Source organism: Trachypithecus francoisi, unplaced genomic scaffold (assembly GCF_009764315.1).
Source record: "Trachypithecus francoisi isolate TF-2019V2 unplaced genomic scaffold, Tfra_2.0 Lachesis_group4, whole genome shotgun sequence".
In the NCBI taxonomy this organism is placed as follows: domain Eukaryota; kingdom Metazoa; phylum Chordata; class Mammalia; order Primates; family Cercopithecidae; genus Trachypithecus; species Trachypithecus francoisi.
In genome coordinates, this window is record NW_022681469.1 from 145,045,063 (window position 1) to 145,071,745 (window position 26,683).

The 26,683-nt window shown below is 47.9% G+C and overlaps 1 protein-coding gene across 6 annotated transcripts in view; it reads right to left on the reverse strand.

The window, feature by feature from the left end:
- GRB10 (growth factor receptor bound protein 10) overlaps positions 1–24,374 on the reverse strand; it is a 202,023-nt gene extending 177,649 nt beyond the window's left edge. For 2 of the 6 annotated variants that reach the window (XM_033194325.1, XM_033194322.1), the window contains exon 1: positions 24,107–24,241. The gene's annotated coding sequence lies outside the window, so the exon portion shown is untranslated. Of the gene's footprint in view, positions 1–14,103; positions 14,239–24,106 lie in introns of those variants that run through there. The other 4 variants (XM_033194324.1, XM_033194321.1, XM_033194327.1 and 1 more) reach the window with 4 other exon arrangements.
- Positions 24,375–26,683: the final 2,309 nt, after the last annotated feature.

The following is a 26,683-nucleotide window of genomic DNA, read 5'->3' on the forward strand; positions in this document are numbered from 1 at the left end:
TGTTTGGACGAACGGAGGCAAGATGGCGCACTTCCGGGTTCTTCATCCCCCCCCCCCAACTTTTCCCGCGCGCGCGAAAATGCAGCCGACGCCCGAGAAGGTGCAGACCAACTGGGCATGCGCCAGGTGACGTCAATCTGAAGCGACCAAGATTTACCTGGTCGCACCTGCGGAACGCCCCCGGACACGCCCGTGCCCCGCCTATCGCCCTCCCACTCCCAGAAAAGCCGCTGCGGACGAGTGCCACGCACGGACTTCCCAGCTTCCCCACTGCGGTCGGGACTGTCGGAACTCCGTCCGAGAGCAGCACGGAGAACTCTGGGGGCCTCATTTGCCGGAGGCCAACAGACCTCTCCTTACCCACCTTCTTCCCCTGAAGCTAGGTGACCAAAATAAACTTGCAGTTTTGCTCCTACCCTTGCCTAGTCGCTGGTTCCTTTGCGCCCGATCTGGTGGTCTTAGAAAAAAAACAAAACAGCCTTCATAAACCCCCGGGTTCATTGCGGTCAGCTGGGAGGTCTGTTTTCACTTCCTTTATAATTGCCTCTTTCTATGTTACCCCTTAGTCCTGAAATGCATTATTCCTGCATTAATTCACTCAATACACATTTAACATGTGACCACTATGTTCTCAATCTTAGCATTGTCAGTTACAGAGCCACCTCCAACATGCTCCCTAATCTGGTTTCCACAGGTCTGTGAATTCAAGACACCAAAAGTGCAACCAAACCTCACCCATTGGTCAAGATCGTAGAATGATGATCTCAACAGAAGCAGCTTGTGGCAAGCATGACCGACCATTGCTTTTAGCAGTTCTGCAAAAGCTGTATGCAAGGATTCTGGAGAAGCTTGTTCACAGGTGTTTGAAAGGGGGCCCTCAGCTGTTGATGAGGCCCACAGGGAACCGCCCTCCACAGTTGGTAACTTTAGTTCTAGCTATTCTCAAATCATTGGCCAAAGAACAGCTCCTCCTTTTCTATTTCAGGAAGTTGGCTTCTTGGGCCAGAGGCAAAGCCAAAGGGAGAAAAGTAGAGCCCCATTCACTGGGCTGATGAGCAGAAAGCTACCCGGGACCACAGGCAGGACTGGTATGCAAGCAAATCACTCTGATGCCCACCTCCGAACTCAGGGGAATCCATCTTAAAGCATCCAATACTCCCCATGGGAATGGAGTCCCCATGATGAGGCTACATTCTAATCAAAGCTAATTCAAACTTCCTTCGCTCCACCATCAAAATCCACTCTTAGCATTGCATTACACGAGTTATCCTCCTCTCCGCAATTTGAGCCATTAAAAGAGTCACAACAATCGAATTTCAAAGTGTCTCCTGTAAACATTACTAAGTTTCCTCTAAATCTTTTTAGAAATCCGTTGTCCTCCACTGTTGTGATGCTAAGTAGTCAGGAATCTGACCAGAGCTATGGAGCCACACAGGAGATCGGGCTTCCCAGGAGGAAAGCGAGTCCTGGGACCCAAGAAAGAACCTGTCCTTCATATTTGCCAAAACCACCTGCTTCAGCTACTGAAGTAGCTTCTCTTGGGAAATATAGATCAAGTCCGCCTCACTTCCCCCATCCTTTCTGACAGAGGAAAACGGGTCCACTTTCATGACTGTCTTGCCCTCCCTCCAAGGCTGCCCTTCTTCAAAGTCAGCTCAAGGCCAGTTCTGTGCACCCTGCACCCCATGGTCAGGGGTCTCTGAGCACCACACTAAGGACCTTTATGCTTCAGGAGGTGGTAGGACTCACAGGGCCTCTGACAGCATGCAACACAGCCACATCTGTGTGCGTACTCAAAGACTGTCAGCCTGCAACAGCAGTGGGGAGGAAGAGGATGGAGACCCCTGCTTTCCTCTGCAACACCCTTCTCTCCTCAGCTCCTTTACATACCAGGTAAAAGAGCCACCTCTTCTTATTCTACGGTCGCTGTCAATTAACACTCCTTTGTTCCAAGGCACTCTCGGGTGGCTCATCGAATGACGTTGGTATCACAGTTTCTTTTACAAACCTTTAGTCTGCCCCCCAGTAAAGGTGACCTGAGGATAGAAAGTGTCGTATATACCTGGGCAGCCAACACAGGACAGGGAACATCACACTGGCTCAACAAACCGTAGGGGAAGAGACAGAGAGACAGTTGCCTGTGCTTGTGCATCACAGCTCCTACACTCAAGCTGTGCCAAGCTTCCCAAAAGTCCCTCAAATGCTGCTGCCCTGCCTGGTCCCAGGCTCTCCAGACTCGGGTGACTAAAGTTAATCACTTCATCTAGTTCCATCAAGGTGGTATGCAGCATCTAGCATTACCACTTCCAGGCTGCATCCACATTTTAACACAAAAAAGGATAAAATTATTCTAGAAGACTGAAGAACTAAATTCCCTCATTTGGCACATAATAATTATGGACCAAGTATCCTTAAGATCTCTCTGAGGCCTAAGCTGCTGAGTTTCTGATTCAAACAACAGACACAAGAGAACAACCAGAGGAACTGGTGGTTCCCAAGCACCTCTCTATCTGAATTAAGCGAGGGGGTGTTGCAGCCCCTGGCCTCCAAGGTCTCTGCCTAAATCCCCACACCTGTGCTTCCACCTGTGGTACCCTCTCACATGGTACCCAGATATGAGTGATCTCACCCCTATGGCAAGACCTCCAGGAGCAGTGAAGCCAAAATTATCTTCAAGATACTAAGATATGATGTGTCCTTGTCCCTTGCATTCCCTCACGAATGCACAGCGAAGTTTTCTAGAGGCCACATGACATGTGACTGATTGCAGATGGCGGGGGGATGGGAGGGAGATCCAACTACCTTCTCTTAAAGCAGACATTGAAGGGATTTAGAAAGTACAAAACAATGCCACTCTTCTCATTTTTTTTTGTTTTTGAAAATACAGCTTTTTTCCATAAAAGATATTATGTTTACATATAATGGGATAATATTCTTTTTACATGGAGAAATATTTTTTAAATGCCTGTCAATTCCTAAAACAGTAAATTTCAATATATACAGCCACATAACCACAGCCCTTTGGGGCCTTCAGTAACTTTTAACAGTGTCAAGGCACTCTAGGACCCAGCCCTGGGGGTGCTCCCCTGGGAATCTCAGCCCTGCCCAGCACCCAGGACTTCAAAGTGCTCTGTGGGACAGTCTGACAGAAGCCGAACCTCCACCCCTAGACATGGAACTGCTGCCCAATGAAACTCTGCAAAGAATCTTAGCTTTTATGGACTAAGAGCCCATGGAGACTTCTTCATTCAGAAAGATTTTCTTAAAAACAATATTGAGTTTGAGACCTGGCCACACAAATGAACATCACTGGCCAGAAACCATGTGCAACTCAGCCTGCTCCACACAATCAGCAGGGCATTCCATTCCGGTCCACTCCACTACAGTCCACTCCTCCAGGGCCAGTTTGAAGTAGGGGGTCCCAGAGGGTCACCGCCTTTGAAAAGTGGCTCAACTGTTCTCCCCAAAGGCTTATCCTGCTTGTTGATTCTGGCAAGATGCATAGCTCCAGGTCATTTAGAATGTTCCTCCCTTGCCTCCTGCATAAGCCACACAAATGGTGAGAGTCAGAAAGAAAATGTCATATGTCCAGTATTTCCAGTTCTCAAGCAAAGTACAGCCAGCAGGACGGACTGCCCCCCTGGGGTTGCCAACACTCACAGGTGGCCAGAGCTTCACCATCTGCCCTCTCCCTGTGTTAAAACAGGGGCCAAAACTAAACAGCACACAACAGTGCCCAGGATTCGTGCTACTCTCAACTGATACTGCTCTTGGCTATCTGTGCCCTTTTGTTTAAACTGGTAGAAGAGACCAGAACCCTCAGCCCAGTAGGAATGAACCCCAGGCCTCCCCACAGCTTCAGGTCAACGTCTTCCTCTCTCTGCCTACTGTGGGATTACCACTCTCAGGATTCAGCACCACGCTTAACAAGAGGAAAGGGGATCTATTTCTGACCTGGCAACGTAAGACTTACTCATGGGGCATGGGCCTTCATCGTATCTATTGTTTCAACTCATGAGTCACGATATTACAAAGATAGAAAGTTCTTACCTGTAGGAAGCCAAAATCCACCCTGAAAAGTCATTACAAAGCCAACCTAACTTGAATGGCACATGTCCCCTAAAGCTGGTACTGAAGTACGAGAGGCGAAGTGAAATTGGGATGGGGATGTGGATCTATTCAGGTGACCTCCTTCAAGACCACCCTATGGTCTCAATCATTTTGGGACAAAAAGGGAGTGAAGTTGTGAGAACCTTGGTATAAGAACCCCCTTGCCTCTGAAAGACCACTCAGAACCTAAGGCCTTTGCTGCAACCCTCAAGACTACAAAATGGCCACTAGGTCTGGAAAGAAAGGTGAACTGACACCACACTATAACATAGAACAAAATCATGTTACCTGTGTCTCCCAACTCCCCAGCCAGCTCGTTCTGGGCTTCCAGACTGCATTCTGGATAGAGGAGTCCCAGGACAGTCAAAGAATACAGAATCGTTCCTGAAACACTCCACCAAGGCAAGGGAATTAAACATCTGTTAACGTCTGTTATAAATTCCACAGCAAACATCATACTCAATGGTGAAATAGTGAAAGCTTTTCCCCTAAGAGTGGAAACAAGACAGAATTCTTGCTTTTGCCACTTCTACTTAACACAGTACTGGAAGCTCTAGCCAGAGCAATTAAGTAAGAAAAAGAAATGAAAGCCATCCAAACTGGAAAGGAAGAAATAAAATTATCTCTGTTAAACTCTTAGAAGAAAACATATGCAAAAATCTTTATGCTGACACTGGATTTGACAATGACTACTCAGATATGACACCAATAGCACAGGCAACAAAAGAATAAATGAACTTCATCAAAAATTAAAAACTTTTGCACATCACAGGATACTATGAAGACAGTGAAAAGACAGCCTGTAGAAAGGGACAAAACAGTTGCATATCATATAACTGATAGAATATTAATATCTAGAATATACAAATTCCTACAACTCAACAACAAAAAGCAAATCAAAATCACAATGAGTTATAATCTGATGCCTTGTATTAGTCCATATTTTCATGCTGCTGATAAAGACATACCAGAGAACTGGGCAATTTACAAAAGAAAGAAGTTTAATGACCTCGCAGTTCCACGTGGCTTAGGAGGCCTCAGAATCCTGAAGAAGGTGAAAGGCATGTCTCACATGGTGGCAGACAAGAGAAGAGAACTTGTGTAGAGAAACCCTTTTATAAAACCATCAGATCTCATGAGACTTATTCACTATCACTGAAATAGCATGGGAAAGACCCAACTCCATGATTCAATTACCTCCCACCAGGTCCCTCCTGCAGTATGTGGGAATTATAGGAGCTACAATTCAAGATGAGATTTGGGACACAGCCAAACCATATCACATCTATTAGGACAGCTATAAGGAAAGGAAGGGGAAGGGGAGGGGGAAGGGGAAGGGGAAGTGGGGAAGGAAAGGAAAGGAAAGGAAAGGAAAGGAAAGGAAAGGAAAAAGGCCAAGTATTGGCAAGAATGTGGAGAAACTGAAACCCTTGTGCATTATTATTGGGAATGTAAAATGGTGCAGCTGCTCTAGAAAACAATTTGGCACTTCCTCAAAAAGCAAAGCATAGAATTACCGTAAAATGAAGCAATTATAATCTAAACCTATATACAAAAACATGGAAAGCAAGCACTCAAAGATACTTATACACCAATGTTTATAGAAGCATTATTCACAATACCCAAAAGGTAGAAACATAAATGTCCATCAACAGTTGAATAAACAAAAAGTAGTATATACATACAAGGAAATTTATTTATTTATTTAGTTTTAGTTTTAGTTTTAGCTTTTTTGAGACGAATTCTCGCTCAGTTGCCCAGGCTGGAGTGCAGTGGCGCGATCTCGGCTCACTGCAAGCTCCGCCTCCCAGGTTCACGCCATTCTCCTGCCTCAACCTCCTGAGTAGCTGGGACTACACATACAAGGGAATATTATTCAGCCATAAAAAGGAATGAAGTATTAATGCATATTACAACATAGATTAACCATGAAAACATTATGCTAAGTGAAAGAAGACACTAACAAAAACCACAGACGATTCCATTCACATGAAATGTCCCAGACAGGGAAATCTATGTAGACAGAAAGTAGAATTTCTTAGGGTTGGGAAAGCAGGGGGAGCAATGGGATGGCAGGGAGTGGGGGTATGATAGCTAAAGGGTGCAGGGTCTCTTTTTGTTCTAAAATTGACTATGGTGGTGGTTGCACATACCTGTGAATATATTAATTGAACACTGTATATACAATGTATGTGTGTGTTTATTCATTTCTGTAGTTATAACAAAATACTTGAGACTAGATAACTTATCTAGTTAAAACAAAAAAGAACAAAATCTATTTCTCACAGTTCTAGAAGCTGGGAAGTTCAAGATCAAGGTGCCAGCATTCGGTGTCTAGTGAGGGCCTTCTTGCTATGCCCTCACATGGCAGAAGGCAGAAGGGCAAAAAGGGATCCTAGCTAGTTCTCTCCAGCCCTTTGATGGGAGCAAGAATCCATTCATGAGACTGGAGCCCTCATGACCTTATCACTCCCCAAAAGCCACGCCTCTTAATACAGTTGCATTGGGGAGGTGATAAGGCCCTAAGGAGACACAAACATTCAAACCATGGCATTCCACCCCAGGTCCCCCAAATTTATGTCCTTCTCACATACAAAATACATTGATTCCATCCCAATAGCCCCAATGTCTTATCTCATGCCAGCATCAATTCAGAAGTTTGAAGTCTAAAATTTCATCTAAATATCATCTAAATCAGACGTGTGAGATTGTTTCAACCTGAGGCAAAGTACTTCATTCAGACTTCAGCAGTAGCTCACTCCTGTAATCTCAGCACTGTGGGAGGTTGAGGCGGCCGGATCTCTTGAGCCCAGGAGTTCGAGAACAGCCTGGGCAACATGGCAAAACCCCATCTCTAATACAAAAAAAGAAAAAACAAACTAGCTGGGCATGATGGCATACGCCTGTAGTCCCAGCTACTCAGCAGGCTGAAGTGGGAAGATAGCTTGAGCCCAGGAGGCAGAGGTTGCCACTGTACTCCAGCCTGAATGACAGAGCAAGATCCTGTCACCAAAAAAAAAAAAAAAAAAACTGTGGGACAGACAAAGAACAGACATTCCCATTACAAAAGGGAGAAATAGGAAAGAAAAGAGTAACATTTCCCAACCAAATCCAAAACCAAACAGGACAAACATCAAATCAATCTTAAGGCTGGAGAATAAATCTTTGGTTCCATGTCCTGCCTTCCAGACACAATGGGGCAGGAGTTGGGTTCCCAAGGCCCTGGGCAGCCCTGCCGCCAACTGCTAGGCACAGCCCTCACAGCAGCTCTCACAGGTTGCAGTCGGGTACCTGCAGCTCTCCTAGGCTGGCACTACACACTGGTAACTCTACAGTTACAGGCTCTCGGCGGCAGCCCCACCCCCACAGCTCCATTAGGCATTGTCCTTGTGGGAGCTCGCTGGTGTGCCCTCAACCTCAAGACTCTGCTGGGCATTGCCCTAGTGGGAGCTCTTTTTGGCACTCCTGCCCCTATGGCTTCAATAGGCATTATCCAAGCAAGGAGTCTGCAGCAGACCTACCCTGCAGCAATTCTCTGTCTGAGCCCAAGACTTTCTGAGGCATCCTTTCAAATCTAGGTGAAGGTAGCCATGCATCCACAGGTCTTGCACTCTGCATATCTGCAGACTTAGCACCATGTGGATGCCACCTAGGCTTATGGCCTGTGCCTTCCAGAGCAATGGGACTAGCTGCACTTGAGCCCCCTTGATCCACAGCTGGGATATCCAAGGAGGGCTGCACTGTAACGCAGAGAGCAGAGAAGTGATGCTGGGCAGTGAATGCTGAGGTCCTGCAGGCGCCCAAGGCCTCTCCTTTGACATAGTTCTGTTCCCCTGGGCCTTGGTACTCTGGGCCTCTGATGGGAGGGGCAGCACTGATAATCTCTGAAATGCCTTCAGGATCATTCTTCCATTATCTTGATGAATAGCATCTGGCTTCCTTCTAGCCATACTAATCTCCTTATCAAAAGGTCACTTGGCCACACCCTTAGTGTTTTCTCCCAAACATGTTTTTACAACCTGAGCAAGCTAAAAATTTTCCAAATCCTTACATTCTGCTTCCTTTTTTTTCTCTCTTTTTTTTTTTTTTTTGGAAACGGTCTCATTCTGTCACCCAGGCTGGAGTGCAGCAGCAGAATAATGGCTCACTGTAGCCTTGACCTCCCAGGCTTAAGCAATCCTCCCGCCTCAGTCCCCTTGAGTAGCTGGGGCCAAGTGCACACCACCACACTCGGCTAATTTTTTTGGTTTTTAGTAGAGATAAGGTCTCATTATATTGCCCAGGCTGGTCTTGAACTCCTGAGCTTAAGCAATCCTCTCACCCTGGCCTCCCCAAGTGCTGGGATTACAGACATGACCCATAGTGTCCAGCCTCTACTTCCCTTTGGATTATAAATTCCATTTTCAATTCATTTCTCTCACATTTTACTATAAGCAATTAAGAGAAATCATGCACCAAATACCCTATTACTCTTAAATTCTGCCTTCCCCAAAGCCCTAGAGTATAGGCACAATTCAGCCAAGTTCTTTGTCCCTTTGTAGCAAGGACTGTCTGTCCTCCAGTTTCCAATAAGATATTCATTTCCATATATGACTGCATCAGAATGGGCTTTACTGTCTATAATTCTACCAGCATTCTGATCATAACCACTTAGAAATTTCTAAGAAGACATAGGTTATCTCTACGACTCTCCTCTTCTTCTGGGCCCTCACTAGAATCATTCTTAATGCTCTGTTCACAGAAATCTAGGCTTTTTCTAGCAAACTGTTCCATCCTCTATCCATTACCCAATTCCACTTTTCCTTTAAGTATTTGCTATAACAACACCCCACTCTCAGTACCAATTTCTTTCTGTCTGTGCTGCTATAAAAAAATCCACAGGTTAGGTAATTTATAAATAATAGAAATTTATTTCTTATGGTTCTGGAGGAGAGGAAGTCCAAGATCAAGGCACTGGGGTTTAGTGTCTGGTGAGGGCCTCTCTCTGCTTCCAAGATGGTGCCTTGTTGCCACACCCTCCAGAAGGGAACAAATGCTGTATCCTCATATGGTGGAAGAGCAGAAGAGAGCAAACCCATTCCCTCTCAGGCCCTTTTAAAAGGGCCCTAATCCCATCTATGTGGATCTATCTAATCCCTTACGACTTAAACACCTCCTAAAAGCCCCACCTCTTTATACCATCACATTAGCCATTAGGTTTCAACACATGAAAATTGAGTGTTACATTCAGACCACAGCAACGTGTACACACACACACAGACAATTGCACATATCTGTAAATATACTAATTATAATTGAATTATATACTTCAAATTTAAATGGGTAAATTCTATGGTATGTGAATTATACCTCAACAAAGCTTTTTTTTTTTTTTTAAAGAGAGGACTCTGAAAAAACCAGTCCATAAAGATACATGCACACACGTAAACAATGAGAACACATGGACATAGGGAGGAAAATAACACACACTGGGGCCTATCAGGGACGGGAGAGGGACTGAGGGGAGGGAAAGCATCAGGACAAATAGCTAATGCTTGAAGGGCTTAAAATCTAGATAACAGGTTGATAGGTGCAGCAAACCACTACAGTACATGTAAACCTATGTAGCAAACCTGCACGTTCTACACATGTATCCCAGAACTAAAGAAAGAAAAAACTAGCCCAATGAAATAATCGGCACAAGAGAGGTTCTAGCCCCATCCCCGACCCCCCAAAATTTGGGACCACCATAGTCTAGCCATCTTCCTCTTAAAGTGTCATAATACATCGTGGCACACAAAATTTTCTGAAATGTTGTGCCATAAAGAAACCAACTTTATCTAATCCAAAGTTTCCTCACTGATTTGGCAATACATTATTAGCTCCTGTAGTACCTCTAATCTTCAGGAAGCATTAAGTTGCCCAACATCACCACCAGCCTAGGAAGACATGAAAGATGACAAAGGAATGAGTCCAAAGTTCAATGGAGCCCACCAATGCATTTACTGACCAACTAGGGTAGGCATAAAGACAAACATTCAAGAGTGTCTTCACTATCCAAGGAAGAACTTTGGTGGTAGAATTTTTCAAAAGGTGGCATTAAGCACAGGTGAAACACACTAGAGCCTTATACACAGAACAGACTCACAGTGCAAGCAAGACAAAAGCTGCTTTAATACCACCTACCCTGACAGGGAAATAATGGGACAACCCAATCCTCCCTCCCAAGGTAGGGTCAGGCTCATGCTGACAGAAAATAGGTAAGGGCCTCAGTCAGAAGCCCCACTGGGACATCTTTATTGCTTCTCTCTATGGCTTGGAGGCTTTCCTGGTTGCAGGCTGTGATGCTGAGACATGAAGGCACTGAGGAAGGACCTTGGAAGAAGTGGGGGGTTAGCATGCACAAGCTCAAAGCAGATACAATTCCTGCCTTCTTAAAAGAAGGCAGGTGGGGTTTTCAAATCCGCTCAAGATTCAAAAGGTTTCAAACCTTTCTACAAGTGTTCTATCATCATAAACAAAAGAGAAACCACTAAATAAAATCCATAGGAATCCAAACAAAAGTCAAAGCAGGACACTGTACAAATATTTGCCCCTGGAATAAAGTATGGACACATTTAAGAATGTCATTTATAACAATGTAGGGCTAATCACTAGAAAATTCTTGGTACAAAAATTCTTAGATTAAGTAATAGCATTATTAATAGTAATTCTTACCAAGTAAAGTATCCTCTTCAGAGAATTTCTAGAGAAAAAAACACTGAAGTGAACACAGGGGGAAATGTATTAAGACCTTACTGCACAAAGTGTGGGCCACTGACCAACTGCAAGCATAACACCTGGGAGCTGGTCAGAAACCCAAAACCTCAGGTCCCATCCCAGACCAACTAAATTAGAAGCTGCATTTTATCATCAGCCCCCGGAGATTCCCATGCATATTAAAGTTTAAGTTGAGGTATTTTCAGACATTGTTAATATTTAACTTCTATCAGAATTGAAACATGCCAGCTCCCTTTAAGAAAATAAATAAGCAAAATATATTAACATCACTATTTTATTGTTCAGTCAACCCAGGCCATCCCTCTACTCACCCTCCCTTCCTACACAGATTTCATTATTTTCCATCTAAGCAAGGCAGGAACAGATGACGGAGACAGACTGGCTCCTCAAACACCTGTTGAGTGAATGACAGGCGGGGTCCCTTGTTAAAAGCCACCCAGAGCACTCCTTGCCATTCTCATCCCACTTGAACGCTGAACAACTGCTCGGAATTGCACGGCCATTGTTGGCAACGGCACATCACCAGCCTCAAGCCGCCAGGACTACCTTGACAACACTCAGAAGCTGGCTCCCAGATACAGCACAGGAAAGGAAAAAACATTATTTGTAGGTGACTTACAGGTACCATTTACACATTCAGAATTTTCTTCCCTCACTAATATCAGATTTGAGCCTGAGGCATCTAGAGTTCAGCCCAGACTCTTCCAGGTGCCTGCAGGCAAATCTCCACAGACCAGAAATGCCCCTGGAGAGATAGTCCCGGACCCCCTGACCAAGGAGGCAGAGAAAAAAAGGGAAGGAAGAAGCAAATGGAGCCAATAAATGCCTACTGGCCCCCCAATCCTAGTCACAGCTCAGCATTTTCTGGCGCCTTTAATTTAACCTCCGCCAGCTGTGAGAGGAACAAAGCCCATTCCACATGAAAACAGAAGAGAAATATGCCTCCTGAACAAATCAGAATAAACCGTCACGGAAAGCGTTCCAGGGTTTGGGATGGGTTAGGACTTTGTGGATCACGCCCAGCCAGTGAATTCTGTGAAATATGAGAAAATACGGTCCATCACACCAGTTCCACACGTGATGCATGGCCATGCCCACTACCAGATGTGCCAACTTATTTGTTTAATCTGACAAAAGCAAAAGGCCCGCATAAAGGCCTCTTTTGACATGCGCTCCCAGACCTCCTAGGGTCCACGGGGCTCACACTGCCTCAAAGCCACCCCTCATTCTGCCCTTGACCCCTCAGACAGGAGCTGCCAACTTTCTAACTGAATCACCAGAAGCCCCAGTTACAAGGCCCAGAACACCATATCAGTTCTCAAACTTTATGCCTGTAAGGATCACTTGGCATGCTTCACAAAGAAAAGAATTTCAGGTCCCAAGCCCAGAAAGTCAGTTTCATAGCTCAGAGCTGAGGCCCGGGGATAAGCACTGAGAGGAGGTTGGCTCTGATGTAGGTGGTTCAGAGGTCACACCTTAAAAACCCTGGACTCTCCTACACATTCTTCCTCCTGAGAATTACCAGAATGCAGCCTCCCAAGTCTGAAAGAAAGGTAAAACTATTCTAGTCCAAGCGAGTTTCCTAAGACGTTTTACTAAGTCACAAGTAAATACTCCAAGAAGCTGTCTGGTTTTTGTGGGAACACAAGTGTCAGTGAATTTAGGCTGTGGCCTAAATATGCAAATTTTGGAGCCTAACCTCCAAAATTCGAAAGATGCAGTGTTCTCTGGGAAGTTTGGAAGCCTAGTTCTGGGGTGGTAATTACATGATGGCTGGAGGAGCAACTGGTGATGGAAATCCTTAGGAGACACTAAAAATAACTCACATTTTAATCGACCAATCTGGAACTTCTCTCACCCCTTCATGCCAATCGTGCAATGACCGTAACTCCATTCACCGTGTTCCTCAGCAGTTAGTATGCACCATTCTCAATCCTACAAGATAGTAACTATTATCCCTGATTCACAGGTCCAGGTACAAGGGCAGGTAGCACAAGACGGGGAGGGGACTGAACCACACGGCACTCATACCCCACCCTACAATTAAAAACCGTCCTTCAGCGCGTGGCTGCCAAGCACCTCAAACTGAAACAAGTGTTCTCTACCTCCTTCCTCTGGAGTGACAGAGAAGAAGAAAATCCCCGTAAGCCCTTTCTGGCCCTGCCCACCACCTCTCCTGTTCCCACCCAGGCCAAAGGGGGAATGCGTGGGCCCTGCTCCCAGCCCCGATGCTGACATCAAAGGAGCAGAGACACGCAGGAGACTCCAGGCAGCACCCGAGGCCCTGGCCGCCAGCACGTCATAATCCCTACAGTCGCTGCCTTTCAGACTTAAAAAGAACAATGAGGAAAGACACCCACGCTTCCCCTCACTGGGCTAGGAAGGAGAGCTTTGCGGGTTTAGACTGCAGTCTCCTCCCCCCTCGTAGCCACCTGTGTGCCGGCTCCGCAGACGAGGTCCCCCCAGCACCCTGGCAGGGACTGTGCCATTCAACAGACAAATGGCAGCCGACCAAGGAGGCGACTGGCGTGTGGAACAGGTGATCCGATTGTTTTTCTGAAGAGCAAGGGCTAGGACGTCCTACGTGTTCTTATGCACAATTTTTTGAACTCCATCAAGAACACAAATCCCATGCCCACATCTTCACTGCTCAATTCGCATTAATTGTCTGATAGGCACCTTCCAGGGAGAAGGAGGTTTTCATGGAGAAAGAGGCAACGTTGACGAGATGTGTTTACCCAAGCCTTTTATACCGGACTACATGCTATCCAGGTTTCAGAGAAGTCCAGGCAGGCTCTGGCATTATGTTTCTCACAGAAAAAGCCGATGCAGTAGCCCGGATTCCCGGATCCGCTCATTTCCCAAGCCGGTTCCCACACCCGCTGCCCACCGCCTGGCGAGGAAGGAGCGGGCGAGGTTCGCTCGAGTCGTCGTCACGGGTTTCCGTGGGTACAGTTATTACTCGTTACATAATATTAACAATTAAGATTAAAAATGGTTACATAATACTGTCCTACGGCTGGCGGCAACGAAGCTCGCGATCTCGGACTGCAGCGAGCCCGCGGCAGGCGGGCAGGGGACCGCGCGGCAAGACCTCCCGGCCTCCCTCCCCGGCCCTGCCCGCCGCGGCTGGGGCCTCTGCAGCCCGCGCAGGCTGCCCCACCCGCCGACACGGCACGCGCCCACCACCCACCGCCCACCGCCCAGCGCCCGCGGCGGAGCCCACCTGAGTACCTGGAGAGCGGGCGGCAGCACTGGCCGCACGGGGTCGCTGCGTGCGCGCGGCCGGCCCGGGGAGGGCTTCGGGGCCCGGCCCCCGCAGTGCCCGGCGCGTGGACAGCGCTCCGCATGGACAGCGCTCGGAGCCGGGCCGGGCTGGTCCTCCACGGCTCCGCCCCGGCCAGGGGCCTGCGGCGCAGAAAACCGACCCGGGGCCCCGGGGCCACCGCGCACCAGGCGAATGCGCTAGCACGAAAAGCGGGCCAACGCCGCCTCTGGCGACGCCATCCGGGCGAGGGTGGGATGCCGCGCCACCGCCCGAGCGTGCCCGGGGGCTCCCAGCGCCATCACCGCGCAGGTGCCCGGAGGCCCCTCCGCGGAGCCGGCTGCCACCTGGCCGCAATATTTAGTCTCCAAGGGACCAGGCGCTCCTGAAGAGCGGGAGGACGACGGAGCGGCGCCCGGTCCTGGAGCACAACAGGAATCCCAGGACCAAACCCATGTGACGCGGCCACGCCCCAACGCCCGGCGGGGGCCCTCTGCTGCCCAATCCCCGGATCCCTGGTTCTCATGGCAACCCTGAAGAACCCCTTGTTCCCTCCACTGCCTCCTCTCCTCCCCCACAGCCCCCCCGCCTGATGGGCAAGGACGCGCACACTGGCCACTCTCACGATGCCAAAAGCCCTCCATGTCTACCCGCTACGCCCGGCGGGGGACATCGCGGCCGCGGCAAGTCAGATATGCCGCCTGCACGAGCAACCTTCCACCTGCAGGGCCGGCCAGTTCCACTCTTCCAGGATCACTATCGTCTCACCCCTCTCCCCAAAATGTCAGAGCAAGAACCAGGAAGGGAGAGGCTCCTTCTGGAAGCCACAGGCATAACGTTACTGAACATCCAGGACAAAGTAGGGTTCCATTTAAACTGAGAGTCAGCGAGGGAAAGAACAGATCCTATACATACCAAGCATCTGCTATGTGCTAGTCACTTCACACACATACACACCCACCTCACACACCCACACACCCACACACCACACACATCCCACACACACCACACACATCCCACACACCCACCCCACTCACACACGTACATACACACCACACACACACCACACACACACACCACATACACATACACCACACACACCCCCACATCCCACACACACACATACTCCCCCACCACACACACACACACCACAGACATACCCACGAGCCTGAAACGATGGAAGCAAAACAGAAGGTTTGGAGATACTGCCGTTTACAAGGCCACAGTAAGCAGTAAGATTTTCTACTCCCCTCTAGCAGAGAACATGGCAGGAAAAGCTGGACGTTGTAGATGGCAGTAAGAACGTAACAATCAACAGTGGACAATGGATTCTAAAACTGAGATCCTATAATGCATTCACACACGCTAAGGGGCAGGGCGCTGGGAAAACCCCATCTCAGCCTGGGGTTCAAAGAGTGGAAAAACTACCCTAGTCCAAATTCTTGGAGGCCAGGTTAGGTCCCTGAAGGGCACCGGAGGAGGAGGCTGAAGAAACTACAGATATGCACCCCAGAAAGGAGAGGCTGCATGGTGGTCACGACCACAAAATTCCAATATGTTTAAGTCAATCAAACAAAAGCAGAATTAAGGCTGGTTCTGACAGCAGCCAAGAGCAGAGTTTTCAACACAACATGAAGGGTAACACAAGGCTTTCTCACAGTCTGGCTGACCACACATGGCCTGGCTACTGCAAGAAACATTGAAGGTGTTGGCGCTTTTAACTCTAACTGCGCACCCCTCGGTGAAGATGTCACAGAGTGACCATCACAAGGCACAGAATGGGAGATGGAAGCACAGAATCGAACCCTGAGATTCGGGGAGAAACCAAAGCGTGGGGGAAATTACGTAACTCATCCAAAGTCCAGAGCAGGTTACTGACTGGAAGAACTCGGCGTTCCTTCCAGACTCCAGATATGAGGCTTTTCTGCGGTCTGACACAGTGGCTTCATCCACCTCTGCAGTCAACCTCGCAATGGTGGCTCGGGTGTTCCTCTGCCTCCCTGCCTGGCAGCTCCCAGCCTGGATGGTGAACTCCTCTGCCTGAACATCCCACGCACCCTGCAGTCTCCTGGGCTAGAACAACAGGTTGTGCAGGACAGAGGGATTCCCTGGCTCACTCCCTTCTTATTACAAAATGCCAGAGGTCCCAGCTCAAAGCAGCTGTTCTTGGATGTGGGAAAAGCAAGAGAGAAATGATCTAATGATGGACAAGGAATCTTGAAAAGCCAGACCTTCACTGAATGGCTGATGGGACACACATTTTGCTTTACTAGGACAACAAGAATAGAATCTTTGAAAAGGCATAAAAGCCAGTGGTCAAGAAGTAACTAACAGCAAAGGCAAAAGAGATGAAGGCTAAGCTGGAAAGTGGAGATGAAGCCTTATGATATACTCAGTGGAAATCCAGAAAGTCTCAGGAATGAGAACTACCACTCACCTCTGGAAATGGGAAACAGAGTCCAAACCAAAAAAAATCAACTGGAAGTGTCAGGAAGAGCTCATTTACAAATGAGAGAGAAGAAATGATACAGAAAAAGTTTTTAAATATTAATATCTACAAATGAGACAAAAAGATGTATCAATGAAATAAGAGCATTATGCCATTAAAAAAAGAATACTCACTTTGAATGTCAATAATGTGTCAATAGTCAACTGTAACAAATGTACAGGATTCCCAGTAGAGGGAGAGGCTGTGCGTGTGTGGGGCAGAGGGTATGGAGGAAGTCTCTGGACTTTCCCTTCAGTTTTGCTGTAAACCTAAAACTGCTCTAAAGTATATTTTAAAAAAAGAATATACATATACATATATATATAGAGAGAGAGAGAGAGAGAGAGAACCTAAGAAATTCAAAATGAAAATAGAAACCAAATCCAATAGAAAGGTTAAAAGGTCAAATTGAGGACATATCCCAAAACCTAAAAACAACACAACAGACACAGACTATTAGATCAAAAATACAGAGAACCAATCCAGGTAGCTAAAAACCAAAAAACTGCCATCCTAGAAAGAGAGAAGAGGAAAATGGAAGAAAAGAAATGAAAGAATTAATTCAAAAACATGTCCAAGACCAGAAAGATCTGAGATTCCAGCTTGAATGGGCCCTCAACATACCCCACACACAAAGTGTAGACCCAACAAATGCATCTTCAAGGAACTTCAGAACAAAGGCACAGAGAATATCCTACAAGCGTCCAGACATGACAAAATAAAACAAACAAAAAAACCCCAAAAAATCACTCTGGTATGCTTTCATATACAGAATCGAGAATCAGAAGAGCTTCTTTCTCAACCCCATTCTGCCTAAAGGCAATGGAAGCCTCTAAATATTTTAGGGAAAACTATCTTTAATTTAGAAATCCATATTCAGACAAACTAAATTGTGAAAGTAGAAGATGGACATTTTCCCAGACAGACAAAGTCTCAAAAAGTTGACATCTTGTACAACACTTTTTGGAAGCTTCTATAGAAAGTACTCCATCAAATTTTGGAAATAAACCAAGAAGAAAAATCATGAGATCTAAGAGAAAGGCAAAGGGGCATTCCAGGGACAATGGAGAAGAAAGACTCCAAGATAACAGCTCTGCAGTGAGCCTCAGAGCAACCCAGCCTGCTGCATGCAGAAAGGCACATGAGGAACTGCTTCCAAAGATAAAACTGCAGATCACAGATCACCTTAGGCCCTGGAAAGGAGATTCACACAACTCTGTAAGTTTGGAGGGAAGAATGATAAGCACATTTTTAAAACTAGGTAAAAACAACTCCAGGAGAAAAAATGTCCTAGGAGAAAATCACAGTTATCACAGTATACTACATGGCTCAGCTATGAGCAGCATTAGTGGACCATCCCAACACTGCATACTGATGGAGCCGAATGGACCAGAAGAGATGAAGGGGAGACGAGAAGAGTGAGTGTAGGGTGGGGATGAGGCAAAGGGCACCATCCTCACCTTCCACGGAGTTTGAAATCAAAGAATCACATGAAAAACGGGACTCTGGAGAGCAGGAGGAGGAAGAGGAGTAGGTTGCCAGGAATCGCAATCTATTGTCTACACCTCTTTGGAAATATGGAGGCACATGCAGAAAAAAATCTGCTGATAAGTTACTTCTGGGGAATTATTTCGTCTTTAAACTATGTCTACATATCACTCTGATTTTAAAAATCAAACTAAATTTTAAAATAGTTTGCTCTGGGTGTTGAGGAATTAGGAAACCAGGTGACCCTTCAGATGAAGCGAACAGAAACACTGTGTGATATGGACAGACAAGGAGAGCAGGGGGACAGTGCCCTGGGCAGAGACAGCAGGCCAGGACAGGGACAGCCTATGTCCACTCACTGCCTTGCAGGCCCAGGTGGGGAGAAGGCCAGGGAGGCCTGCGATGGAGAGGTGAGGCGACAATGACGCCAGGAAGCCCTCCTGCCTTATACTCTTGCGTCGCTCCATCACCTCACTAGGATCGCAGGCCAAGATATTCAATGTTCTCCTCTCTGGAGGGGATTCTGTGACATGCACGCAATTTTCTTCAGAAGAGAGAGGGCAGTACCCTAGAACTGACACCTGGAAGCTCAGGTAACACCCCTACAGCCTGTCCTGGGCCTGGATGGTGTGGCCAGGGTGAAAAGACAGGCGAGCAAGGTGCCCTCTGGCTTAAACCAACCCATATGGGACAATTAGAGGGCACTGAACATGACCCAGGCAGCTCAACTTCCCACAGGATGTGAAGACCCTCTGGTAACAGCAATCCCAAACAGGGCCCCAGGCTCAGCACCAGGCACTGTCCCTGGGCAGGAGGCTATGGCACAAATTTCTGAATTTAAAAATTACTCAATTCATGGTAGCTTCTCAAAGCAAGGAATCCAAAAATTATTACTATGAGATATGTGGTATTATAAAGGTTTTTATACTAAAGGGGATTCTTCACTTACAAAAGGTTGGAAGTCACTGCCTAAATACTCCCAGGGATGAAAGTTAAAAATCAAATAAGTAAACTAAAGGCCCTGCACATCAGAGAAGTGGAGACCTGCCATCTCAGTGGGGCCCAGGTAGCTTGCAGTGAGCAGCCTCGGAGGTTCCTGACCCTTGAGTCCCATGTGAAAGGACAAGAGAAGGTAGAAAGTGGGTCTTCAGCTGTCCCTCGTGGTCCTCTATTGCTCAGACGTCCCCTCGGAGCTCCCAGAGTGAGACCCCTGACAGCTCACAGACAGGACCAGACAGACAGCAGTCCCCAACGCAGTGCCACCCGCACTGACACAGCACATGAGGATCCCAGCCCCCAACCCCACATTAGCTCTAGTGACCTTAATGACACAATGATGAGGACCAACACACACCGAAGCACTTTCTGTGCCAACTAGTTTAGGAACCCCATGTTAATAAACAAGACTGCCACTGTTCGTGCCCAGTTTCATTTACCTAATTCAAAACCTTTCAAGAACATCAGGGAGAAGCAGGACTGCCCATTAGCACAGCCCTGGATAGAGCTCGGAGCCACATCCCAGGGGCACATCAGCCTGACCAGGATACGCGCTCCACAGTCATTTCAGTCCAAGCTGGGATAAGTGCCTCTGTAAGAGTCCAGACACCAACCACGGGGGCCTGAAGATAAATGCCACAGGCTCCATAGGCCTGGAGGCCAGAGATCTGTCTCCACACCCAATGCTGCTGCCCATCAGAGCTTGCGCGCTGCAGGGGTCTTCACGACTTTTGCTCCTGGTTGAAGGAAACCAATTTTTGACACCTGCTATTCACTATTATCTGATTCAAATGGTTTGCAGCCAAATGAAGTCTGCAGTACACCAGCTATCTTTGCTTTTAGAATTCTACCTGTGAGGAGTTCAAACTGTCACGCTAAACGTAGTCAACAAAAGGATTCTTCGGAGCACTGACTGTGGCTCAAAGAACATTCAGATAAATTCAAACAAGATTTTGTGCAACTAGCATGTACAAAGCACTAGAAGACAAAAATACAAAAGCCAAGTCCCCTTTCTAACCAACCTTATAAATTAATAGCAAGCAGGATGATCAAGTCCACAAACTGCTCTAAGACAAGGCTGACGGCAAAGTGCCTACAGATATAAAGACTGCATGAGCTCTGCACCGTGCCAATCACACACGTCATACCTCATGCTACCTTCCCAACAAGCCGTGGGGATAAATACGCCTATGGCTTCCATTTTAACGGATCAGGTTGGTTCACTTGTTCAGACTGGCCAAACTAGTAAGTGGTACAACCAGGAGTCAACTGAGGCAGTATGCCTGGTGGAACCGTCAGTGCTGGCCACTGCCCTGGTCAAACAGAGCAGAAAAGAGGCAATATGGTAAGAGGGGTTATTCCTCCCCAGCGCCCATTCTCAGGCTTGACGTTAACAACAAAAAGTCCACCCTGTTGTTGGGTCCAGCCCAAATAACAAGCTCCTCAAATCAGGGATCTGAAAAGACAAGAAGAATCTCCCCAAAAATCCATATGTGAAGTAGATGGTTCAAAAATATGAATATTCTAATAAAGGGGAAACGAAAAAATCTCCTTAGAGTCACTGTATCCTAAAAGCAAAAAAGTCAGAACCACTCATTTCTACCTCTAAGATTATTTTTGATAACCCCAGGAAATGGCTTTTTCTGTTGCCATCTCAAAGGACAATCACACCATTTTTCAATCCATTATTAAAGAAGAGCCATCAGCCTGCCTTTCCACAAGTAAGCGGGTGGTTTAAAGCTTTGCCTGCTTTTATCTCCCTGCAGTTAACTGGCCCTGTGATCACCAGAAGCCTGGACAAAACTCTCCCGAAGACAAACATTCAGGAAAGCTCATTCCTTAGAGATCAGTTCAGAAGTGGTCCAGTTTGAGGGTGGGAGTCCAATGCAAAGGTGTCCCAGCCAAGAGGAAGAAGGAGTGAGAACAGATACAGCTCCCTAAAAGTGTGCAGCTAAAATATTCACACAAATTAAATACCAGGCAGTGGCTGAATGGATCAGACCAGTTATACCCCCCAATAGTATGCAAACTCTGAAATTGGTCCCTAGAACTCCAAAGTACCTGTCTGCCAAGCCTCACCCACCAAGTAGTTGGACGACCTTAATTTCTTCCATAATCTCCCATATTTCTGTACTTCTACCGTTATATAAAAAATAAAATAGCACAGGTTAAAAGAAAAGTCTCCACTACCAGGAAATAAAAAAAAAAGTTTATTTAAACTTTGAACGACTGATTACTTAAATGAAAGACAAGGCAAATATGTTCTCCTCCTGAGCCATGCAATGCCACGTTGGTTTAATAAACTGAGAAACAGACACAGGGATTACAGAGCAAAGGCACAGGCTTCCCCTCCAGGAAGCAGGACCAAAATCCCCTGCAGTTAGCTCTGAGCTCTGACAGGCTGGCAACCTAACCCTAGATACAAGCTCAAATACATTCTACCATCCTGTAGGTTTCTCTTCCCCTTGCAGTTAAGAGTTGGAAAGAATTCCAAGGAAATAGGTTCCATTCCTTAAATTATGCCACCTTTAAAGCATTAGGTTTTACCAGATACACCAACCAAGAGTTTCTACAGCTCTAAGACGAAGCTGAAGGCACAATAGATGCCTTTGTTCAAGCTGGAGTTTGATTTCTACACATTCTATAGTCTGTACCCAGAGAGATCACCAAAATCAAGTTCTGAGCTAACTCTTCGAGTCTGACTCTGCTCTCTTCTCCTACTGGAGGCTGGGTAGACATAGACATAGCCCTTGAAACTGGGCCAGGGCTGCCCTGGGTCCCAATCCTGGTGGCCATCACCATACAAAGCTCTGGACAAGTAGCTGGCATGAACCTGCCCAGCTCTGGGTTCCTGATCCATAAATGAAAAGCATTTTGAGTGGGCCAACGCTGCCCCAAAAGTGACCAAACAGGTAATGTGCACTAGATGACTTTAGGGGTACATGGCTTTTCTATTTTAATTACAGTAAACATAACTACCACATCAAAACTCATGACTTCATGGATATCAAACTTTCTTCCCAAAATAAATGTGTATTTAAATGTAAAAAGTGAGTGAACTAAAAGGAAACATCTAGAATGCTCTGGTAACATGGCATTAACCTTGAAGTCTGGGAGCCCCGAGACCAGGCAATCATCATTCTCCAAATGTGTGACTGGCAGGCTATACACACCTGACCCATGCCACTTCCCTTTCAGAGGTGGATGTACTTTTGCAAATAAAACACAAAACTAAAATGATCCAAAGCTTAGGTTCTAGTGACAGCTTTGTCACTTGCTGACAGTATGACCTTGGGCATGCCAATTAACCTCCTGAGCCTTGGTTTTCAGACCTGTAAAATGGGGATCAGGAGGTTGTAGAGAGGATTAAAAGCAACGAGGCTTTTGAAAGTGCCTTGTAAACTGTGAAATGCTACAGAAGTATCAGTCGCTACACTTCTCAGTTACAGGAGCAATGCCTGCTGGGCATGTAACTCTGTCCTCAAATTCCCTCCCTGTAATCTGGGGATTGGCCTGTGTTGCCCTTCTCTTTCAAATGCTCCCATTAAAACTCAAATATTATGTGCAGTGATCCTAGAGTTTTGATTTTTTAAGAGAAAAACCTAGAAATCTAGAATCATGTCTGGAAACATACTTGGTTTTTAGTACTTTTACTTAAAATACTCTCCTAAAAGACACTTCACCGCTGTCACAGCCAGAAGTCCCACTGCTGTAGAAACTCTTGATTCTAACTCTTTCACTCCTGGAAAGAGAGGAACTCGGGGTCAGCTCGTTAAAATATTGCCAGCATTGTGTTGTAAACCCTAGTCAACTCCGGTTGCTGCGCTAACAACATGTGTTCTTGGTAAAACTGCCTGAAACTTTAAATAGACCACCATTTCTGAAACTCGGGGGCTCCAAACGGCTGAATCAGCATTTTCAGAAACAAAGTGTTCTAGGCCTGGCCTTTTAAACAGCAGCAACGAGAAAGTTGTGCAATAACGCATATTTACGCACGAGCGTTCCTTGTTTTGGTCTTCTTCCCCCCCATCTCTTGAATGAAAGAAACGGCACCAAGTTTGCAAGAAAATATTCTTTCAAACGCATTGTAAAGATCCAGGACCGTGTAAAAATCACCTGTGGCTCTCTTACATTACCAACGTTTCGGTGAAAGAAAACCATAAAAGTTCGCGTTACTTCCAATCCCAAGAAAAGACGCACACAATAAAAAGTAAAGGATACCCTAATTTCCATAACGCACATGCTCCAGGGCAGTCGTCAGGCAGGCGTTTGGAGAGGCAATCAGCAAAGGCGGAGAGTTGCATCAGAAATTTCCTTCTGCAAACGGTACCGCTCTTATCACATTTCCACGGCTGGCGGGCGGCTAATCCGCGAGCCCTCAACTTGGTGTTAGGCCCCAGCGGCGGGTAACGGGTCACCAACAGAACCCCCCCCCAAAAAAGGTCCTCCGTCCGAAGCTGGGCCGGCTCGGGACTTGGGAGTGTCTGGCACCACTGTCCCGGACGCCCGGGCGCGCGCGCCGCGATCCCGCCGCGCAGCCGGAGTACCCGGGGCTGCAGGGACGCCTGGGCGCCCACCCTCGCAGGCGACGGCCCCCAGGAGCGCGGCCTTGACCGCAGCCCCCGCCACAGCCCGCGAGCCGCCGGCGTCTGACAAGATGGTTCAAGAATGCACCACTTGGGCTCCACACCTCCCCCCAGGGGTCGGGAACACAGCGGGGAGAGCCCGGCGGGGCGCCCGGCTGCCTCCGCCTCCGCCGCGCGCCCGCAGCCCCAGTCCCGCCTCCGAGCGCCGCCCGCTGCGGGCCCGGGGCGCCGGAGCCCCCGGCCCGGAGGCGACGCCCTTCCGCCCGCCGCGCCTCCGCGGGGCCCGGCGTCCCCGGCCGCGGCCGCCCAGGGCTCAGACAATGACGGCGCGGGGACCCGGCTGTCCGTCCCGGGCCCCGCGGGGACGCCGACCACAAAGTAACTTGCCGCCGCGCTCCCCGCCCAACTCCGTACCTGCCGCGCGCGGCTCCCCGCCGCCTCCGCGTGGCTGCCGGAGACACTCGGCGCGACCGGCGGCGGGCGCAGGTCCCCGCGGGGCGAGGGCGGCGAGCAAGACTGTCCTGGGCGCCCCGTGCCGCCTGCGCTGCCGCCACCCGGGGGCTGCGCGGAAACTTTGGGCTCCACCGGGTCTCCGGGCTCCACCGGGTCTCCGAGCGCCGAGCCCACCCGGCCGCAGCTCGTTTCCCTCTCTGCCTCCTCCCGGCCTCCCCACCCCCTCGATGGGCTTTAAACTCGCCCGGCCCCGCCCGCCCTCCCCGCCTCTGCCGCCGCCGCCGCCTCCGCCTCCGCCTCCTCCCCCGGCCACTTTTCCTGCTCCTCCTCCCGCCGCCACCGCCCGGACCGCTCGGCGGCCGCCAGCGCGGGAGGAGCCGGGGCCTGGGCGCAGGGCGTGGCGCGGGGGCGCGGGCCGGGCAGCCGGGGGGCCAGACGCTCCGGGAGGCTCTTGCCCTGGGCTACTGAGCGGGGCCCCTCCTCCTCTTCCTCCTGTTCTCCTCGGGACTCGGGCGCGGGACCACGACCGCCGCGGCTCAGGCGGCTTCGCCGGGGGAAGACTAATTGGACCTGTCCGGAAAGACAATTTGTAAGCGAACTGTTTGAAACGCACAAAGTAGTAACTGCGCAGTCCAGATCCTTTATCCCGGGCGCAGCAGGACGGGACGGAAGAGCTGGGGCTGCCCCGGACTCTGTCGTGGGCTGAAGGGAACCGGCCTGGGAAAAGGAAACCTGGGTTTGCTCACGGCCAGCCAGGTCTGGGACCTCAGCTCTCTGAGCCTCAGTTTGCCCTATCTGCGTATAAGTATCGGAGTGCGGGTGGAGTGAGAGGCCCTTCATTTTTTCTTAATACTGCGGAGCCTGGTGCCCTTATCTTTACAATGGGCTAGTAACGCCCGCCTGAGGGTTGGTGTCCTGGGGATTAAATGAGGTCATACTGAGAACATAAAGTGACTGCGAAAAATACTCCCCTCGCCCCCAATTGACGGAAGCCATTGTCATTAGTGTGATTCTTAGTATCTCTACCGAGTCAAAAATATAATACACATAGCATAACGATAATTATGTCTTTTCCTGCGTCTTGGTGTTCGAAACGCAGCTACAACAATGTCTTGCCTTCATAGAGCGTGCACTTTGTGCAAAACCTTCATGAATCCTTGCATGTAACCCCCACTGTGGCCCTCTAGATCGTTACCGTTAGAGTCCCACTGTACGGACTGGGAAACTGAATCTTGGAGAGGTTAAGTAACTTGCTGAAGGTCAAGTGGCTGGTAAGTGCAGAGCAAGGATTGGAAGCCATGTACAGTATTGTGCCAAAGCCCCTTGTAGGTACCTTTTTATAGCTCCTGCTTCTAGCAGGAGTTATTCCACCTTAGACAGATGTTACTCATGGAAAGGTCATCCTTCCCTGTAACTGAAACAGACCTCCCTAAAATTTTTGCCTATTGGTCCAAGCTCAGAAACACAAAAGATGAAAATCAAGAGAGGATGATGTCAAAGGATTTTAGATTCCTAGAAGAAAGGAACACAGAGGACTCCTGTTGCAGACAAAGGACTCAAAAGAAAATTAAAGAAGAGAAAACTCAGTTTGAGCCAACTTCTCACAAACGCATCAGCTTTGAACCTTCTAGCTTTTGCTGAAGGTCCAATCAGCAATCCATGCTTACACCAGTCAGATAGCCTGATAGGCAAGGAGGTTTTGATAGAGGTTTCAAAAGTTCCTTGATACATAGACATAATGTTCTTTCAGAATCACTTATGGGTAAATTCCATACACCATGACCCCTTTACCCCTAAATACACTGATGTGTCTTTCATAAGAATAGAGATACTATTGTACATAACCACAATAGTCACCAAATTCATAAATTTATATTGATAAAATACTTGTATTCAATCTAGGTCCATATTCCGGTTTAGCCAGTTGATCCAACGATGTCTTCCATAGTATTTCTTTCCCTTTGTTATAAGATCTGCTATTGAGGTCTAGAGTCAGGTATTGCATTTAGTTGTCTCAAAATGTATGGGTTTTCAGACATTACTGTTCACAGAGAAGTGATCAAGATAAATGTCCTCAAGTGTTTTCCTGCTGGCATAGGTCTCTAGAATTCCTAGGACAGGCCCTCATTCCCTACATTTCCTGGCTCTCTGTAGACATCAGTGGGCAGAACCCATTCAGGGACACTTTCTGATGCAAGTTCATGAACTTGTCACTCTTGTGGCTGCAGAAGCTCCAGCTGTCCTTTGTGCAGTGATCCTGGATGAGCCAATGCTGTATACAGATTTATCTTATAGGCTTCCCTTCCCCCAAACTCCAAATGCCCCTGCCCACGCAGTATGCTCCCTCTCAACAGGGTGGCAGCCACAGTGGAATCTAGCCATGCAGCCTACATGTTATCCTGGAGAGCCCAGCCTACTGGGCAAGGCAGGGAGGCTTATAGTTCAAGCACTTCCCCAAGGGGAAACATACAAGCTAGAATTAGGTGTCAGGACACAGGATTCCGTGATAGTGAGAAATTCAATTATCTAAACATGAGC